General features: G+C 35.2%; 1 long non-coding RNA gene across 1 annotated transcript; it reads left to right on the top strand.

Annotated features, from left to right (window-relative positions):
* Positions 1-649: 649 nt before the first annotated feature.
* LOC131245785 (uncharacterized) lies at positions 650-1,489 on the top strand. The gene is made up of 3 exons (XR_009170994.1): positions 650-727; positions 916-966; positions 1,107-1,489. It is a non-coding gene; the product is annotated as an uncharacterized LOC131245785 (long non-coding RNA).
* Positions 1,490-6,382: the final 4,893 nt, after the last annotated feature.

Below are 6,382 nucleotides of genomic sequence, written 5' to 3'. Positions count from 1 at the left end.
TTTTTGTAGTTAAAAGTATACCTTTCAATTTTTTCAAAATGTGTTTACAGCCTTTGGTGACGAAATATTTCGTAGCTAAAAGTCTCTTCCACGTTTTTTAGCTACGAAAATGTTTGTAGCTAAAAGTAAACCCTTCAATTGTAACTGAAAATAGTTTACAGCCTTTAGTGATGAAAATTTTCGTCGCTATAAGTCTCAGTTTTTTAGCTACGAAAGTTTTCATAGCTAAAAGTAAACCTTTGGAAACTGTTTACAGCCTTTAGCGACGACAATTTTCGTCGCTAAAAGTCTCATCCACATTTTTTAGCTACGAAAATTTTCGTAGCTAAAAGTAAACCTTTCAATTTTTTTCAAACACTATTTACAACCTTTAGCGATGAAAATTTTCATCACTAAAAGTCTTATGCACGTTTTTTAGCTACAAAAATTTTCGTAGCTAAAAGTAAACCTTTTGATTTTTTTCAAAAACTGTGTACAGCCTTTAGCGACGAAAATTTTCGTCACTAAAAGTGACTTTTAGCTACGAATTTACAATTTCATCGCTAAAAGTAAACTTTTAGTGAAGAAAATTTATTTCGTCGCTAAAAGTCACTTTTATTGATGAAAAAAAGTTTCGTCGCTAAAAACCCTCTTTCTTGTAGTGAGTATAGTTGCATTATGTTCTTGCGGTAAACATGTCGCCGTTGGCACAGGAACACCTTTCCAAATTATGTGGAGCAAGAAAGAAGTTAGTTTTCTTTCCTTTACCATTGTTGTTTGATTATTAATCCATGCAACGATTATTTTTTTATGCCATAGGTCTTGACACTTGCTATTTTTCTTAGAATTTATTAGTTTAATAACCTAGCTATGTTAACTATTAGACTTTGTTTCATAAGCATAAATATGAATCACCTTCTTTCTTCTTTTTGCTAGGTGGCATTAAATCTAGATGTCGTAACAGATGTGTATGATTTCCTCCATTTGGTAAGCACTATTTCTAGTGAAAAAGAAGTAAGCAATGAATGTCTAGGTGCAGATGTTGATGAAAAAGAAGTAAGCAATGAAGTAGCCCGTTCAATCTGATCAATCTACTCCCTAGGGAGGTTGGAAATCATATGATGCAGGAAATGAGAGGGTTCAAGATGCTAAATCCCAAGATGAAAATTGTTGCAACCAACCGAATGATTCATCTGCCAAACCACATGTTTGGGATAAGGATAAGATGCATGGTCAATCTAATTCTGTCTGGGGTAGTCAAAACCTAAAGGGTACCCATACGGAGAGATCTTCAGATATTGGAGGTTGGAATGAAGACAAAGGACAAGATGAGTTGAATCAACCAACAAGATCTCTTGTTTGGAGTTCTTCCCCTATTGAGAAGTCTTCAGATGACAGCAGTTGGAAAGAAAATAGAGCACAAGCTTGATTTCTATCGACCGACCAGAGCTCCTGGATGGGGTTCTTCGAGTAGATTCATTACACTCAATAACAGAAGAGATGTAGATTCATTACACACAATTTAGGTATGGTTTACACCAATTCAAGAGACTATACATTAGGCATTCAATATATAAGATTGGAGTGAGACTGATTAGGCATTTAAATGTGTTGCAGGATGTTGTTTGAATTACTTGTCCTAACAGGTGCACAAGTTGGGATGGATTAGACTTCTATCTTGAGAAAACGCCATGATTTCAGGTAGTTATTATTGTAATGGAAAGTTAAAAAATTAAAATAGAGAGATAATGAATTCATGGAAAGAAATGTTCTTTATCATTAGGTACTGAACTTCAAGTAATGTATGAAGTGCTTTATCCAAGCCTGGATGCCACACATGTATGAAGTGCTTATTAGATGTTGTAAAATATAATGCCAACAATTAGTATTTCATGTCCCATTATGTGTTTTATTTTGTTCTTGCTATGAAATTGGCTTCTTTTTTCTAAACATGTACTTATTGCCTGCATTTTGTTAGTAATTGGCATCCACCCATACATGGTATTTGTTTTTTTTTTTTTTCTTTTTTTTTTTAAAATGTTGTTTTATGATTGGACTGGTTCCTTTCCTGACAGGCATTCTAATATCAATCTGGTCGAGTTGGGAAAGGAAGCAGTGAATGAAGATGATAGAGTTGTCTTGTTTTTAGCAACAAATCTTACTGGGAAGTTTGACATTATGGGTTTAGAACAAGAAGACATCATTCCATTGTTCATAATTAGTAACAACAAACAGCAAGTCAACAAACCTTATACGCGGTAAGAATTTCCTGATGCTGATGGATTCTTGCTTGGAAGGCCACTTCTCAAATGATGATGGAACTAAGTTGGTGCGATTGGCTTCTCGTTACTTGCAATATGAACCTCGTGAGAGGCCAAATGCAAAGATGCTTGTGACTGCTCTTACTTCTCTTATCATGCAACACTTTCACGGGTACTTGCTCATGTTTACTTTTTTTTTTACGATTTCACTGGTACATGATAGCACAACAACATTACTAGTTTGTGTATGAAGCATTACTTTCCATCTGCTGAATTTTACTTTATTGGAACCTTGAGTACAAATCTCTCAAGTCTAGGAACTACACCAACCATCTGGTGTTGGAAAGTAGGTTCATCCAAATGAACTCTTGCTATTATCAAGTAGGTTCCACCATATTTTCTGATATTTTATTTCATTTGGTAGTGGGATTTTAAACTCCACTCTTGCTACTTATCTGTTGGTTTTCTTTGTTAGAAAGGGAAAGATTTGTGGAGTGGTCATTAATAGGCTGTAGTATGTCATTATTGTAGAAAGGGGTTTTCTATCATTATGCTTTGTTTATGTTTGTGTTGTGTTTGCTTATTTGTTGTATCTATTTGATATGTTTTCTTAGTGGGTATAATTTGGATCTTATGATTGGAAAGTTATTCAATCTGTTAGTGAGTACAAGATTGGCAATGTGGTTTTCTATCACAGGTTTGGGTTTTTAATATGCCAATATTTTTTGCAGATTCTGGAGCCATGCCAAAGTAATCTTGCTTATCAACCTTCTAATCCCCGGACTATGGGCATCCTTGGTTTGCTTGCTGAGATCTATGCACTACCAAACCTTAAAATGAACTTGAAGTTTGACATTGAGGTATACAAATGCAAATACATGCAAATACATGTAGATAGGTAGAGGAGATTGATACAGTCATGTTGATAGCTTCTATGTGGTTGTATTGAGAACATGAATGGCATAAATAAATCGAAGGATGTAATTTGGGGGTGTAAACCAGCCACCATACCAAATTGTGTTAAAGGAGCCATATCAAAACCTTTGTGGGAAATGCTTCTTGTGGGAAAATCCAAACCTGTTGTAGCCTTTTCCAGGGAAAATTGGAACTGTTTAACCAACAACAACCACATTTTTTAGTTTCCAATATACCCTTGACTTCATTTGAAATTTCTTTCAAAACCCATTGAGTATTGAAAGTTTTCTGCCCTAGGAAGCTAATTGTGGGGACAAAAAATGTCCAAAAGCTGCTCAAGTTGGGTCACACTTTTTAGAACTTTTAGCTTAAAAATCAAGTGTTTCCTTCCGCAAGTTCTTAGAACTTTTAGCTTAAATCTCTAGTATTCCCATCGTGTAGCAGGAGAAACCACCAATTACAATATCTGCAATGAACAGTATATTGCAACAAAACCATGTTTCTTCTTATAGCCAATACTATAGTTTTTAGAAGTAAGCAATGATTTATCATAACAAATTATGGAAAAGAATAGAAATTTGTGGAAAAGCTCTCCCTTGACTTTTTGTAGCTAAAAATGCATGAATTAGCTAAAATATGTGATGTCTAATTGCCTATGTATACAATGTGTATATGTAAGCGTCTTTGATGTGCATGCGAATGAATGATGGCATTCTTATTCTTAGTCAATGCACTATAAAATTCTAAAGGATGAAGATGATGGAAACATCCTTTGGTTGTCCGTTATTACGATGATTCACTTTCATATTTGAGGAAATGAAATCATTATATAACTACACATCTCATCTCAAATTGCATCAGGCTCTAGCAATAGGAACACTAGAACTTGCATATTCCCTATTTTTTTTGTTAGATATCTGATTTTATTTTAATTTTTAGAAAAAAAGGTGCTAGATAGCCATTTGAACCTGTCCTTTTCCTCAAATTTTCAATTAAATACTTATATTTTCAAATGGAGATTAACCACTTTGAGAAGAGTAAATTCCATCGGTTACGTAGCGTTTTAACTTTTAGGTGAAGTTTTAGAAGAGTAAATTACATTTTTTGTTGAGGTGTTTTATTTTTTCATTTTTCAATTTTCAATTGTAATTAAATTGTTCTTAGCCTTTCCTTCTCCATCATCCTTCAGCTATTGAGCATCCTTAGTGGCATATATATTTTGGGTTTTTGCATGCTGCTGAATAGGATTATGATAGAGAGAAGCTTAATGAAAGAATAACAAAACTCTCTGGTGGTGTTGCTGTCATTCAGGTATTCTTTAGGAATCTTCTTCTCCCTCAAACATGATGGTTATGATTGAACTATAAATTGGTATAAATGTGTTCAATTCCCCTATACGTATGCATGCACGCATGGTTTTTTTTTTGTATGGATGCATCATGCATGGTTTTATGATAAAACACATGTATGTATGTGTGTATATGCATGCATGCATGGATGGATGGATGAAACGTATGCATGCATGCATGGATGGACAGATTATGCATCTGTGTGTATGCATGCATACATGCATGGATGTATTTATATGTGTGTATATGTATGTATGTATGCATGCATGGATGGAAGACTGGATGGATGGATCATCACGCATGTGTGTGTATGTGTGTATGCATGCATGGATAGATGGATGGATTGTTAGATCATGGATGGATGGATCATCATGCATGTGTTTATGTATGCATGCATGCATGGATGGATGGATGTATCATCATGCATGTTTTCATGTATGTATGGGTGATCTTAAACCTAAACTCCAGGTATCTAGATGCTTTCAGAGTACAGGTAGTGATAGAAATTGTTAGTCGATTGTGGCTAGTAGACAAAGGGATGAGTAACCAACAATACAAATATGGGAGGCCTTCCCCAGGCATCCAGATGCTTTTAGATATATTTATATTGTTTTTAAATGTATTAACTCAAAATTGATGGAGCAGACCTGGATATGTGTCGGAGCTATCCGGATGAGCGGGGGTCCCTGGAAGGTGGGAACTGCTATTATGACCATGATGAAGCTATCCATTTCTTATGGACAGCATTGGAAGAGTCTGACCATTTGGACAGGTCGTGTTTATGTATTTGCTCGAAATTAATGGAGTAGACCCGGATGTGCGTCGGAGCTATCCGGATGAGCGGGGGTCCTTGAAAGGTGGGAACCACTGTTATAACCATGGTGAAGCTGTTCATTTCCTATGGACAACATTGGAAGGGCCTGGCCATTTGGATAGGCTGTGTTTATATCTATATTTGCAAGGACCACACCCTTAACCTAAACCACACCCTAAACCTATAACCTAAACCTATTCTCAATTGCCTAAACGTATAACCTATAACCTAAACCTATTCTCAAATCCCAAAAGCTATACTTATAACCTAAACCTAAACCTTAACCTATAACTTAAACCTATAGTTATAACCTTAAGCTAAACCTATTCTCAAATCCCAAACCTAAACCCGATCTCGAACCCAACCCCAATTTCCTAAACCTAAACCTTAACCTATTCTCAATTCCCTAAACCTATAGCCTATAACCTAAACCTAAACCTTAACCTAAACCTAAACATAAACCTAAACCTAAACCTAAACCTATAACCTTAACTTAAACCAAAACCTATAGCCTAAAACCTTAACCTATAACCTATAACCTAAACTTAAACCTATCACCTAACCCTAACCTAAACCTAAAACCGTAACCTATAATCTAAAACCGAAACCTAAACCTAAAACCTAAATGTATTCTCAAATCCCTAAACCTAAACCTACACCTAATCCTAATCTCAACTCCCTAACGTAAACCTAAACCTAAACTTGAAAACCCAAACCTAAACCCGAACCCGATTTCCCAAACCTAAACCTTAACCTATTCTTAATTCCCTAAACCTATAGCTTATAACCTAAACCTAAACCTTAACCTAAACCTATAGCTTATAACCTAAACCTAAACCTTAACCTAAACCTAAACCTAAACCTTAACCTAAACCTATAACCTTAACCTAAACCAAAACCTATGACCTAAAACGTTAACCTATAACCTATAACCTAAACTTAAACCAATAACCTAACCTTAACCTAAACCTAAAACCATAACCTATAACCGAAAACCTAAACCTAAACCTAAAACCTAAATGTATTCTCAAATCCCTAAACCTAAACCTACACCTAATCCTAAT

This window comes from Magnolia sinica, chromosome 1, assembly GCF_029962835.1.
Source record: "Magnolia sinica isolate HGM2019 chromosome 1, MsV1, whole genome shotgun sequence".
NCBI classification, from domain to species: Eukaryota; Viridiplantae; Streptophyta; class Magnoliopsida; order Magnoliales; family Magnoliaceae; genus Magnolia; species Magnolia sinica.
Note: the sequence above shows the minus strand (reverse complement) of the source record. Positions and strands in the feature narration are given on the sequence as shown.